The following is a 16,103-nucleotide window of genomic DNA, read 5'->3' as shown; positions in this document are numbered from 1 at the left end:
CTTCATTCAGGAGTTTACTTAGAGGAAAGAATGCTATCAACATCCTCAATTTTGGATACTTCTTAATTTCTTAATTTCTCAATAAACTGACAACTAATATCATGGATATTAAGAATATTCCTTATTTCTCAACACTGAGATCATGAACACGCTGACCATACCTGAAACAACATACATCCTCAATGTTATAAACTGATCCCTCTGTGAAAACCTAGCCGACATGGAAATCTGTGCTCAATAATATAAGATTCAGGTGCTTAGCTATTCTAGAAACAGCTCCGCACTATGTTAAAAATATGACTCTACTCTTCACTCTTGTTTGGACAAATCTGACGACTTGTCTGATAAGGTTGAGATCACAGTTAACCTTGAGAACTACCTTCGATCTATTGTTGAGTGGGGTAGGATATGACTTGTAACGTTCAATCCATTGTCAACTAAACTTTTTTCAATTAATCGCTTCAGACATCCTTTCTTGCCAATCGTTCTCTTCGTCTCCAAGGAGTGACTTTCTGTAATGATTTTTATTGGAGGACTTACATTGGATCTATTGTGAAATTGGCTGCATTGAAAGTAGGCTCACTCCTGACACTATTCATTATCTTTATAAGTCCACCATTCGCCTTTGCATTGAGTACTGTTGTCACATGGGCAAGTGCTCCTGCGGATTGTTTAACCCTGTTAGACCGCATTCAACGCCGTATTTGTAATGCTGTTGGTCCTGATCTATCTTCTAAATTGGATTCACTCTCTCATCGTCGTCGTGTGGCTTCCCTTTCTCTTGTCTATAAGTATTTTCATGGACATTGTTCAACTGCGCTCTCATTTCTGTTTCCTCCTTTAAGAACTTATCAGCGATCAACTAAACTTGCATCCAGCTCTCATCAGTATACTGTGCCACCTCCTAAGTGTTATAAAACACTTTACAGTACCAGTTTCTTCCCATTGCACTTCTGAACTTTAGAATTCCTTTCTGCGGTCTTGTTTTCCTCTTAAATATGACCTCCAGTCTTTTAAGTCTAATGTACATCGTCACCGAATGATTTCTGTCTGGCATCCATTTTATTCTAGTAGCTCTTATGTTTTCAGTGGTCTAAGGACCTTGTAACGAGCAAATGCTTTACAAAGAAAAGCAATGCTCTAAATTGATAATATATTTTGCATGTTCATTCTTTGTTTTTAATATATATGCATGTTTATGCATACCACACATACACGCCACCACACGAACACACATACACAGTTACCACCACACGAACACACGCTACCACGCACACACACACTACCATATATACACACGCTACCATACACACGCCACCACACACACATACAGAAACGCCACACAAACATGCACACATACATACTCACCATGTTCATGCTCTCCTGTCCCAGGAAGCACTTTCTCTTTGTCATCCTACTTCCGGTCACTTCAAAAATGTAATCGCACGTGGATTATTGGCAACTTCCTTTTTTCCTCCTGGACTTGCCCGTTTTTCCTTTCCTGTTTCCGAAGAAGAGCTATGCTCGAAGCGTAAAACTATTTTTTCCTTTCCTGGGCGTCAATTTAATACTTTGCTTGTCCTCACGTTTGTATTCCTATTTCTTTTTTACCCCGTTCTTTTCTATTTTTTAAAAGTAATCATATATATATATATATATATATATATATACATATATATATATATATATATATATATTTATGCACACACACACACACATATATATATATATATATATATATATATATATATGGTTATCAATTTGTGTTGCAAGATTCATGATGTGAAATCGTTTGTTGAAACCGATATTGTGTATATCGGGATGGTCATTTTTTTGCCAAATAAACACACGCACGATATATTTTTTCTGCACTCGTTTATTACTTTTCTTATTTCATTATTTTTTAACTCATGTCCATTGTCTGGAAATCTTTCATCACACATCTATGAACTCCTCAGCGACACTTTTCGTTTTCGTGTGTGTTCTTGCTCCACTTACTCCATTCTGTTCTTCAAAGGTGTGTGTCCTTATGTGCGCAAGCGTTTTTGTCCTTGTTTGTTCGCGTGCGCACGTGTGTTTGTGTTCGTACGAGCATGCGTGTATACCTGTGTGTTTATGCTTATGTATCATAGTTTTTAGCAGCTGTGTGGCCTTTCCCTCGGCAGCCCCATTCTCTCACCTCATTGTGCTGCTGCTGTCCCGAAAAAATGGTACAGTTCCTGTATTCTTCTATGTATGTATGTTCGCCCACTGTGTTGCCATCGTAGTTGTTGTTGTTGTTGTTGCTATCGTTGTCACCGCTGCTAAGCTGTGTAGAACTGTGATTAGCGAGAGCGATGTCGAGAGCTGGAGGTGATCAGCGAGAGCGATGTCGAGTTCTGTCGGGTTGACACCGAAGAAATGGGCTTCATTCTGAGACTGACATGCGACAATGACTACTTAGATAAACATGACCTTAGTTGTTTCTGCCCCACTAGATCAATAAGAGGTAGACACCCCCACTATAATATCTATGGCCAAGAAGACCCACTAAACAGAGATGGAACGGGTGACCAGAGCTATACGGGCCTCCGAAAATAAAGATCAAGTTAAAAAGTTAGTCACACATGCGGTGGATGCGAGTACCAAGATCACACTCAAGGGCCATATATTTAAGTTTAATAACAAGATATACACCCACGAGAAAGGTGCAGCCATCAGTGTCAGTATCACCGGTGATGTGGCTAACCTATTTATGGTATGGTGGGACAGGCAACTGAAAGTGAAATTAGCAGAGAACTCCATAAACCTAACCATGAACTCCCGCTACGTGGATAGTATCAACATAATGGCCAAAACACCCGTACAAGACAATGTTAATGATCTAGAAGTAACCCTATGAAGAGCATCCAGCAAATATCTAACTCCATCCACCAGAGTATAGAAATAATGATAGACTACCCTAGTAAGCATTCTATCTATAGATTACCCGTTTTAGACACTAAACTCTAGCTAGAAATGAAGAACACTAAGGTCCAGATCTTTCAGTCTCATTATGCCAAACCCATTGCCTCTAAATACTTTGTTCTCAAGAAAGCAGCGATTGCGGACAACGCCAAGTTAAACAGTCTTACAGCTGATTTAGTGAGAGTGATGAGGAATGTGTCTCGCATGTGGGACCCTATCGAATTGGAAAGACACATACAACACTTCATCCATCGCATGCAGTTCTCTAGCTATAACCAAAGGGGAAGTATTAGAGTGTGCAAAGGAGCCAGGACTAAATACAAAGCCATCATAGGGAGTATTGCTAAGGGAATCTGACCGCTATACAGGAGTAAATCCTGGAATAGCACAGAATGGACCAGTAATAAGATAAATAAGGCCAACACTTGGTATGATAAGAAAAAATACTAGCGTGTTATGTTCGCCTGGCGGCGAACTAGCATATTTTTTAGAAAAGATTTAAGTAAGGCTAATCTACGAATTAAAGTAGCAGAGAGGCCGGGTACCCCATTAAAATCCCTAATCTGCAATACCTATCTCATTGATAAGTCACCCTGTACGGAGAATAATTGTGTTGGATGTAGGATGAATCCACGGGTTAACAGTAAGGCTTGGAATGTAGTGTGTAGCTTTCGATGTACTGTGGGACGGTGCAGAAACATTGACAGCTACCTATATTGGAGAGACTGTACGCAGCATAGAAGAGAGTTTAGATAACATTGGCTACAGGTCAAAGAAAGGAAAATCTCGTCAGTGCTCTACCAACATGTTCAGGCATAACTTGGAGGCTCGATTAATTGCATAGCGGTTAAAGTACTATGGAAACATAGAAGTGACACGACACTTAGACAGATTACAGAGGCTACACACATAGCAGTAGACAGAGCGAGGCTCAATACAATTGTAACAGTAACACCTACCACCACACCGCACCACACCAAATGACTAAAGACAGAAGGGATGAGAAGTGAGAGGAAGAAAACAAAAAATAAACAAAAGCAAAAAAAAAATCAAAAGGAATCGTAAATGATACACAAAAACATACAGGGAAATACACACACAACAGGCATATATGCACTTACCTGAGATACTCATAAGAAATATAGATAGGTGTATGAAATATTAATAAATATATAAAATAGATATATAAATAGATAATTAAACAAATATATAAATATATTTGTCACATACCTGGAAGAAATAAAAAATATAGAGATACGAGGGGCGTTCAATAAGTAATGCCCCTGACTCACTTCCCATAGCAGTAGAGCAACGAAACTTGGCACAGTTATTAGTCTTTTTCTACATAGGAACCACCAAGAGTTACGCATTTCTCCCATCGTTTGATGCAGCTCTGAAGACCGTTTCTGTAGAAGACACCAGCTTGGTCCTCCAGCCACGACATGACTTCAGAAATCAAGGCTGCATCATCTGGGAAACGCTTTCCTTTCAAAAACAACTTCATGGCTGGGAAGAGGTGGAAATCAGAAGGTGCAAGGTCAGAAGAGTAGGGGGATGGGGGAGGATTTCATAGCCGCACGCCTGTGCTTCTGATCTGGCGACACGCGAGTTTGATAGCTTCTCTTAATTTCCTCAAAAGTGAAGCATAATAGGCTCCTGTAATTGTGGCACCATTTGCCAGGAAATCTGTCATCACTACTCCGTCCTGGTCCCAGAAGACTGTGAGCATGATCTTGCTAGCAGAGGGCTGCACCCTTGCCTTCTTTGGAGGAGGGGAGTCACGGTGCTTCCACTGCATTGACTGGGCTTTGGTCTCTGGATCATAGTGATGGACCCAGGTTTCATCCTGTGTAATCAGTCTTTTGAAAAATGTTGACTCATCTTCTTGGCACATCTCCAAATTCATCCTCGAGCAATCGACGCGTTCTTGCTTCTGGAAAGATGTGAGCAACCTGGGAATCCATCTGGCAGGCACCTTTTGCATGTGCAAATGGTCATGAATGATAGTTTCCACAGACCCGGTACTAATCTTGACCTCATGGGCTATTTCGCGAATAGTTATGCGTTGAACTTCCAAAATGGCAGCCTCAACTTGACGGACAGATGCCTCATCAATGGCAGAAGGGGGCGACCAGATCTGGGAGCTGTTTCCACAGAGTTCCAACCATGTTTGAATTCACGATGCCAGCGTTTTACAAGGTCATATGATGGGGCATTATCACAATAAGTTACTTTCATATCATCAAAAGTCTCCCGTAGTGTGCGTCCTGTCAAATACAAAAACCGGATCACTGCTCGACATTCAACAGACTCCATTTCACACTTGACTCAGTTCAAACACCTGTAAATCAGAAACCACAATTAGTTCAGAGCTGTAATTTGCCACTTAATCTATAGAGATATAAGTAATTGCACATGCAAAATTTCAGCTAGATCAAACAACTTCAAGTGGATCAGGGGCATTACTTATTGAACGCCCCTCGTAAATAAAATAAACTAATCTATATAAAGAGCATGGATAGATACAACTTACGAAGCGAACACATACACACAAACACAAACCACACGCACATATATATATATGTATATATATATATATATATATATATATATATATATATATATATGTATATATATATATATAAAGTTAATCCAAACAGAAAACACAAAAAAACACAACAACGCGAGGACGTAGAACAAATAAAGTATTATTGGACGCTCAGGAAAGAAGGGGAGAAGGAGGGTTTAACGTTTCGAGCGGAGCTCTTCGTCCGAAAAATAGGAGAAGGAAAGATCCCGAGAAGGGAAAACAGAGGAAAAAAATCGCCAGCGGTACTCACGCGGTCACATATTGAAAGACCGGAAGTAGAAAGGTGGATGAATAATGTTTTTTAAAGAAAGGAGAGTTTTCAAAGACAGTAGGTAGTATGTCAAAGACAAGGAAAGTGAGAGGGGGAATGTGTGTGGATGTGTGTGTTCGCGTACGTCTGCGTGTGCGCGTGTGTGTGTATGTGTTCAATGATGACACGTGTGTGTGTGCGTGTGTGTCTATGTGTGTAGGGCGAACAACTGGCTAGTAGCTGGCCAGTAGTAAGAATAAGGAGTGGTGTTTTTTGTGTCCAGCCACAGGTCAAAGCAAAGAGGTATGTGTGTGTGCGTGTATGTATATGTATCGTGTGTGTGCTTTGTTTGTAGTGTGTGTGTGTGTATGTGTGTGTTCGTGTGTGTATGCGTAGAGTTTGGGTGTGTGGCGAGTAACTGTGCTTAACTTAGTGTATGTGTGCGTGTGTGCTTGTACGTGCGTGTGTGTGTATATATATGTATGTATAAGTGTGTGCGTGTATGTATAATTGTGTGCCGTGTGTATGGGATGTATGTGTGGGTTCATTGATGTGTGTGTGTATGTATGTGCGTGTAGTTGTGTGTGCGTTTGTATGTGTGTGTGTAAGCGTATATGGATGTATATGCGTGTATATAAAACTCCACGCGGCTCCAGCAGAGGGTGGTGGCGATCCCTGCTGTACTCTTTCCCCACAACTTTCTCTCACTCTTTCTTCTGTTGGCCTGCTCGCTTAGCCAGCGGGGTGGCGTCATTTGAAGCGCATTGTGACCAGCGATGTGTAGCAGCATCTGATAGCCTGGTCGGTGTGAAAGTATTAATAGTGAAATCTATTAAAAGTGAAACTATTATCTCACATTAAAATAGAGATGTTATTTCACTTTTGAAGCGTAATACTGCAATGGTGTAATACTGAAATAGATTTGGTCGGTCGAAGGCTATAGTAGACAACATTTGCCCAGGTGCCACGTAGTGTGACAGAACCCGGAACCAGCTATGCCTGCGCATATACGTATATAAATATATATATACATACATATATATATGCATCTATATATACATATACACACAGATATCTATACATATACATATATATATATGCATCTATATATACATATACACACAGATATCTATACATATACGTACGCACATATACATATATATACATATACATATACATTATATATGCATATATTTATATATATATATATACACATACACACATATTTATAGACATATACATATAAATTATATATGCATATATATATACACATATATGCATACATATACATATATATACAAATATATGCATATATATATACATATATATATATATACATATATATATGTATACACATCTTACACATATATATATATATATATATGGCCCAGCATGGCCACAGCTCATTAGCTGAAACTGGAAAAATCAAAATCAAAATCATATGTATACACATCTTACATATATATATATATATACATACGAAATTAAAAAAGGAAAATACGCACTTACATAGTTTTAATATAATTTTTAAAAATTATATTAAAACTATGTAAGTGCGTATTTTCCTTTTTAAATTTCTTATATACATTACAACTCACCACGTGGGAATAATCAAAATTCCTCTTTTCTGTTATTACTACTATATATATATAATTTCGATTATTCCACGTGGTGAGTTGTAATGTATATAAGAAATTAAAAAAGAAAATACTCACTTACATAGTTTTAATATAATTTTTAAAAATTATATTGAAACTATGTAAGTGCGTATTTTCCTTTTTTAATTTCTTATATATATTATATATATATAATATATATATATATAATATATATATATATACATATTTTCCTTTTTTAATTTCTTATATATATATATATATATATATATATATATATGTAAGATGTGTATACATATATATATATATATATATATATATATAAGATGTGTATACATATATATATATATGTATATATGTATTTCGTGCAAATTTGAAAGCAATGCATCATCACCAAAATCCACCAAACAATGACTGTGTGTCACTGTGGGTTTAAAGCACGAAACAAAGCTGGGTTAGCTGTCCACTCGAGAAGACATTTTGAACCAACGAATACATGCAGGTGTACCATTTGCGAGAAAGTGTGCAAGACATCTGCTGGATTGAAGGTACACATACGGTGTCACAAGGCTTAGGAATTGTTGAAGGTTTTTTTACTGATCCCTCATTCATCGTCTTCGAGAGAATCCACCATATATATGTATATATATATATATATATATATATATATATATATAGAGAGAGAGAGAGAGAGAGAGAGAGAGATGTATATAAATACATAGTGAACCTAATAGAAATGAAAGTAATATACATATACAAAGTGAAAGTATTAATAGTGAAACCTATGAAAAGTGAGAGTATTAGCTCACAATACAATAGAGATGTTGCAGCTTCACTTTTGACGCATTACACTGAAATACTGTAAGACATAAGAGATTTCTCTGGGCTCATATTAGGTAAGAAGTTGAAAAATTTGGGGGGCCCATGACACAGCATGACATTTGTAAAATTCAAATAAAAGCGGAAATGTGGTTCTCGACTTTAAGTGATACACACATACACACACACACACACACACACACAACACACACACACACACACACACACACACATTCTCAGTTATATATATATATAGAGAGAGATACATATATTATCTTTTACTTGTTTCGGGCATTAGACAGCGGCAATGCCGAGGCACTGACTTGAAGAATTCTTATTTCTTTTTTTTAAAGCCTGATACTTATTCTATCGTTTTTTACAAGACCGTAAACACACCAACACCGGTTATCAAGAAGTGGTGGGGGGCATATACAGGCACACACATATGTATATATATATATATATACATATATAATACATACATACATACATACATACATACATACATACATACATACGATATGAATATATATATATAGGCGTAGGAGTGGCTGTGTGGTACGTAGCTTGATCCGGGTTCAGTCCCACTGCGTGGCACCTTGGGCAAGTGTCTTCTACTTGCCGACCAAAGCCTTGTGAGTGAATTTGATAGACGGAAACTGGAAGAAGCCCGTCGTATATAATATATATATATACACGCATATATGTGTGTGTGTGTATGTGTGTGTATGTGTATGTTGGTGTGTGTTGGTGTGTATGTGTGTGTATGTGTATGTTGGTGTGTGTGTGTGTACGTGTGTGTCTATATGTTGGTGTTTGTGTGTGTATTTGTATCTATCTATCTGTCTATCTGTTTGACTATCTGTCTATCTGCCTAACTAATATCTATCTATGTATCTATCTATCTATCTATCCTGACCCGCCTCTTCAGGACGACTTTCGGGCCAGGGCCCATGGACAACTTCCAGAGATCCCTGGCCTGGCAGTGCTACCGTTCGGGATAAGCTCTACAAACACGGCTCGAGAAACACGGGGCCGACCTGCCCGAGATGCGATCGGAGCGATGAAACCGTGCTGCACGCACTCGTGCAGGGACCAACAATCTCCGACTTGTGGGCTTATGTCGAACGACCGCTGTCACGTGTGGGACGAGTCGGTTTATCAGCCAAGTCTATCGTCAATAATATCACGCCCCCTTCCTTCAAACGGGAAGGAAGAGCTATTTTCATCATCCTTGTGGCTATGGCGAAAGAATGTATCTGGTGGACGCGTCTGAAAGGATTGGAGACAAACACTTTCCTCTCTGGTCAATCTCTCATCAACTTCTTCAAGTATCACTTGAAAAGGAAAGTGAGAGTAGAGAGGCAAGTTCTGTCTAGCGAATGTTTCAGAAAAAGATGGGTGAATGTAGCAAGGATGGCACGTATGAATGACGAAGCCACCTTGAGCATAATCCTATGAACCCGGAAAATTTAAAACAGAGGGTTACCTACTTGCAAACAAATGTGGTAACATGTAACACCATTGACCGAGGTTACCGTGGTATTTTCCGTAGGCTTTTCTTCCCACGGATAAACCTTATCTGCTTCCTCCTTTACACTTTACATCATGACACTGTGATACACGATCCCTATTGATCGTTTCCACTCCCCATTTTTTTATTTTCTTCTTTCCCTTTTACGGTCCCTTTTGATCGAAAACCTAACCCACCTTTTTTTTTCTCCCTCAAAAAGAAAAGCTCTACTTTGTAACCTGTCCTGTCTGTGTGCAGCCCTGTGTGGCTAATAAAGAAACATATCTATCTATCTATCTATCTATCTATCTATCTATCTATCTATCTATCTATCTATCTATCTATCTATCTATCTATCTATCTATCTATCTATCTATCTATCTACATATCTATCTGTCTTAAATGATTCTGCCTTAAATAGTTCCTCTTAGTCGAACGACGTGACCCTAATACTTATTTTTGCAATCCTGGTACTTATTCTATCGGCCACTTTTTCCGAACCGCTAAGTTACTGGTACGTAAACACAACCAATACCGGTTGTCAAGAGGTGGTGGAGGGACACAGACACAATGATACACATACAAACACACATAGATGTGTGGTGTGTGTGTGTGTGTGTGATTTTCTCTCCACTACCGGCAGAAACCGGTGTTGGCGAGTTCACGTCCCAGTAACTTAGCGGTTAGACAAGAATGTGTGCGTGCGTGTGGGGATGTGTGTTTGTATGTGTACATATTTACACACACAACCATCAGCTTCCTTCATTTTCCATCTACTAGGCACAATCACAACAGGGGTTTGGTCGCTCCGTGGAAGAGACTTGCCCAAAGTCCCACGCAGTAGAACTGAACCCGGAAGCATATGGTTTGGAAGCAAGCTGCTTACCACACAGCCACGCTTATATATATATGTGTGTGTGTGTGTGTGTGTGTGTGCATGTATGTGTGTGTGTGTACATATGTATGTATGTGTATGTATGTATGTGTACGTACGTATGTGGGTGTATATATCTTTCGTCGATGTGTATCGATATCTCTCTCTATATAAACGGCAGTTTGTCTGTGCGTGTTTCTGTGTGTCTGTTTGCTTGTACCCTCACCCTGACCACGGCTTTCAACCGATTCTGATGAAACTTGACACACACATAGCCCAATGTCATAATTCAAAACTAACGCAGCGAAAAGTTTGAAAAGTTCCCCCAGTTCTGAAAGAAATCGATAAATTCGACATGGGGTCGAGAATCAGAAACACAAACCACAGACTGTCTAGGGGACGCAACTCCACCTTTTTTAACTAAAAAAAAATTTACCATCATTTTTTTCCATTTTTTGGTTATAACTCTCTAAAAATGCTTTATAGTTATTTCCCTTACAAACCTGAGCAACGCCGGGCGATACTGCTAGTCAATAATAAACACATAAAATTCCCACTTCTGAAACTCTTAAATTTTGTGGCAAGTCAAAAACTAGATCAATGTTTATTTTTTCTTTGAGGAGTGCGCCGCATATTTGTAATCTAGCACAGCAAATGTAAATGAAATGGGCTCTTATAAACAAAGTTTTGAAGAATGACGTTTCATGAAAGATTACGAAAGATTGGAAAGATTCCGCTTTGTTATCCAAAATCCTTTTAGACACTTCATACATTTTAACTGACACATTTTCTTTAGGTGCGGTGTGCTTGCCGACTCACCAGATGACTATATTCCTACGTTTATACTGTATACAGTTTCCTCTTTGCTGAGTATTCAATGTAGTTTTTACATCCGCTTAGAGATTTTTAGTATTTCAAATTCAGCTAAATTCAAACATTGAATTCCACTTAAATTACAAGAGAGAAACTCCTTTTGCATAATGGGTCATTAGAAGTTTTTATTTGTTGCACAAGAGTGTGAAATAACTTTCCTAGCCTTTCGTTTATAATTTATTCGACTACGGCTATGGTAGATCTCCAATTTGAAGGGTTTAGTCGAATAAAACTACCCCAGTACCTTTTGTTTTGTTTTAAAATTCTGGCACTTATTTTATCGGTCTCTTTTGGCGAACCGCTAATATTACGAGAATAATATTATAATATTGCGGAGATGTACTTGCATAGCAAGTGACCTGATCTGAGATCGTGTGCTGAGATCCGTGCAGCTCGGAATTTTGTCAGTGAACAGGTCGCGGTCTCAAAGCGACGAAAATATTTTGACAAATTAAATTTAAATGTTGAAATGAATCTAACGGTTTTTGTGTGTTTCTTAAATGGCTTATAAACACCTTCCACGCTGCAATATTATAATAATATTATAAATAAGTCAACACTGATTGTCAAGCGATGAGGGTGACCAAACGCCCAAACGCAACGCAAACACAAAGATACACATACATAGATTTATACATATCAACGAACTTATAATGTGTGTGCATGTTTTTCTATGCACTCACGCGCGCGCGTGCTTGCATGCGTGCGTGTGTGTATGTGTGTGTGTAATTATGTATGCGTATATATTATTATGGTGGTTAAAGTCATATCAAATACAATACAAATTTAATTCTAGGCCTTTCCAGAAAATATTACGCAAATGCCTAGTGGTAATTCTCATTCTCGCCCACAACATCATAAGCGGGAAGTGTAACCTCTCGAAAGAGCTGTTCTTCACTCCTGCTCCGGAGCGTCGGCTGCGGAGTCATTCCGAAAAGCTCTACCTGCGACGATTTCATCTCAATCGAAGGAGAGGAGCTTTCTCGGTCCGGGTTGCGGATCCGTGGAACAAGCTGCCAGACGAGATGGTGAAGATGCAGACGACCGCTTTGTTCAAAGCCTCCCTGGACCTCAAGTGGCCTGAACTCTTTACATGAACACCACCCTGTACTTAACTCCATGTCCCCCTACATGGCCTTGTTATTTGCTTTTGAGCCAAATTAACTAACTAACTAACTAACTAACTAATTGCATCGAAATCGAAGAACCCATCTTGCATGCCATTTGATATTATTTTAATCATCTTCCTTGCGCATTTTCATTTTACTGACTAGATAAAAAGTCTGTGCATTTCATCTGCTAATGTCAAAGTAAAACAAGTGTTGTACGGATGATGCTGCGATCCAGAAATACATCTACATAGCTGTCCTGTTTCTTTTTCAAACAGACATTTTTTTTCCTTAATGTCAGCCAGTTCAACAGATGTTTTGATTCATGGGACCATCTCTCCTACTCATTTGGAGCCGATTCCACAAGGCATTATTTGTTCACTCGTTTCGCATATATTTTTAATCATATATATATGTAGACACACACACACATATATATAATATTAGGGAGTATAACTCCAAACTTACATATTTGCATAATAGTGGTTTTATCTCTAATTTATATTTTATATATATTATATATAATAATATATATATATACACACACAGATAGATACATAGATACATATATATACATATATATACATACATACATGTATATATACATACATATATATACATACATACATATATATACATACATACATACATGTATATATAAATATATATATATATATATATATATATACATATATACATACATACATACATACATATATATATATTTATATATACCATGTATGTATATGCAATCCTTCTTTCCTGAGCGTCCAATAATACTTTATTTGCTCCGCGTCCTTGCGTTGTTGTTTTTTGCTTTTGTTTTCTTGTTTGGATTAACTATATATATATATATATATATATATATATTATATATATATATATATATATATATATATATTCCTCCAGTGAAAAAATGTATTGTTCGGATTTTCTAAATATGGCTTTTCAGTGTGATTCCCATATTACATTACTATACACAATGATTGATTACTATGTAAATTCACAGCTGATTCCGATAGCGAGTTTACTGTGAAAACTATGATTCTGTGAATCCATATTTTCAACTACTCTTCTACATTTGCATATACGCGCGCGTGCACACACATACTCGCACACATACACATACCTATATGGTTAAGTCCTTTGAATTGCCGTCCTCTCTACACAGCTGGTGTGCTGCCATGGAAAGTGATAACCTAAAGAAATATTTGCATTTTAGCTCATTTGTTTGTGCTTACTATAAGCACAAATACTCGAGTCCTTTTTGCATACTGTAAACTATACTATCAAGAATGAAATCTGCACTCATCAACGGTACACGCGTTCGTGGAATACTTAGATAACTCTCACACTAATTGAACGAGCAGGTTGACCACTTGCACGAATTATGTGCCTCTTAAACTTTTGAAAAAAAAAAAAAAGCTCATACATATACACAGACACACATTCACTGACACAAGCACACATACACATACACACACATTAATATGCATTTATGTATGAATGGGTGGACGGTTCGATATGTAAGTGGTAGGATGATGGACGGATGAATGACTATGAAAATACGAAAAAAGAGATCCAAAGAAACAGTTGAGACTGTTCTTACTTCTAAAAAAATAAACCTTCACGTAAAATTACATGTCATTATTATTATTAGGTTATAGAGACATAAATTCTAATCTTTCTCAGTTTTTCGTACCTGAAATTTGCACAATACATACATACATACATACATACATACATACATACATACATACATACATACATACATACATACATACATACATACATACAAAAATACCCTGATGTTGATGTTGAAATTCCAATGAAAGAGCTTTGGATCTAGGTTAGAAACCGGTTCTACATACATGATGTTGTAGCTAGGACACTTTATAATGAAATCTTGAAATAAACTGAATAATGACATACATACATACACATACATATATAGACACATTCATACGTATATATATATATATATATATATATATATATATAGATATATATATTCGTGTGTGTTTGTATACGTGTATGTGTGCGTGTGTCCGTGTATATCGAATACTATTTATGTGTGACCGCTTGGTCGTTTGAAACTGATTGTTGGACAAAGTGAAAAACTATTGCCGGTCCATATCCAGAGATAAAAATCCAATGAGCATGTGGTTATTCGTAGTTAGCAATATAAGGATTTCCGCCCATCCTCTCTCTCTCTCTCTCTCTCTCTCTCTCTCTCTTTCTCTCTTTATGCTATATTGATTATGGGGCTTTTGCTTTGGGTTTATTTTTTAACACACTACAACTATGTGAGCCCGAGAACGAATTTTTATCGACCTACATAAAGCATAAATGAGTAAAACTAAAGGATATAAACTTCAAGTTACAAGTTCTTACATTGGATAGACTAGTATAACACTCCCACATAAGCTCACAAATTGCAACATGATGCATTACACACATACACGAAATAAAATTTGATAGGGAAATACAAGCGGAAAATACGCACTTAATATAGTATTGAATGGATACCCGACTCTTATCGCAATACAATGCTAAATTAACACAAACATATATATATTTTTTTTTACTTGTTTCAGTCATTTGACTGTGGCCATACTGGAGCACCGCCTTTAGTCGAGCAAATCGACCCCGGGACTTATTCTTTGTAAGCCTAGTACTTATTCTATCGGTCTTTTTTGCCGAACCGCTAACTGACGGGGACGTAAACACACCAGCATCGGTTGTCAAGCAATGCTAGGGGGACAAACACAGACACACAAACATATACACACACATACACATATATATTATACATATATACGACAGGCTTCTTTCAATTTCCGTCTACCAAATCCACTCACAAGTCATTGGTCGGCCCGAGGCTATAGCAGAAGACACTTGCCCAAGATGCCACGCAGTGGGACTGAACCCGGAACCATGTGGTTGGTAAGCAAGCTACTTACCACACAGCCACTCCTGCACCTATATATATAAAAAAAAATAACTCTTTACTACTTACATAAAATATGTAAAACCTGAGGATCAAAATTTGAATACGGCATAGATCAACATGTGGCTGCGGATACATGATACAAATAGACAAAATGCTTTTAACAGTCTACATGAATTCAGTCACTATATAGGTTTCAAATTTTGGTACAAGACCAGGAAGCACAAGGGAAGGAGAATTCGATTCTATCGCCCCCAGTGTTTAAGTGGTACATATTTTTACGACCTTGAAAGGTTGAAAGACAAAGAATTGAAACTCTGAACATAAAGACGTACGAAAAGCCGCGAAGCATTTTACTCGGGGTGCTATAGATTCTGGTAGCTACCCGCTTTTAATCAGTCATCATACATGACATGACACAAACGCCAAATATATTCAATTCAGTTCCTGAAAATGAGAATGTGAATGGCTTTAAATGTCGGATGTGAATTTGGGAACTCCGTTGTTCCAAACCAAATGAAATTAAGACCTACATCAAAAAAGATATAATTTGAAAATAGTCA

Source organism: Octopus sinensis, linkage group LG1 (assembly GCF_006345805.1).
Source record: "Octopus sinensis linkage group LG1, ASM634580v1, whole genome shotgun sequence".
Classification (NCBI taxonomy): domain Eukaryota; kingdom Metazoa; phylum Mollusca; class Cephalopoda; order Octopoda; family Octopodidae; genus Octopus; species Octopus sinensis.
Note: the sequence above shows the minus strand (reverse complement) of the source record.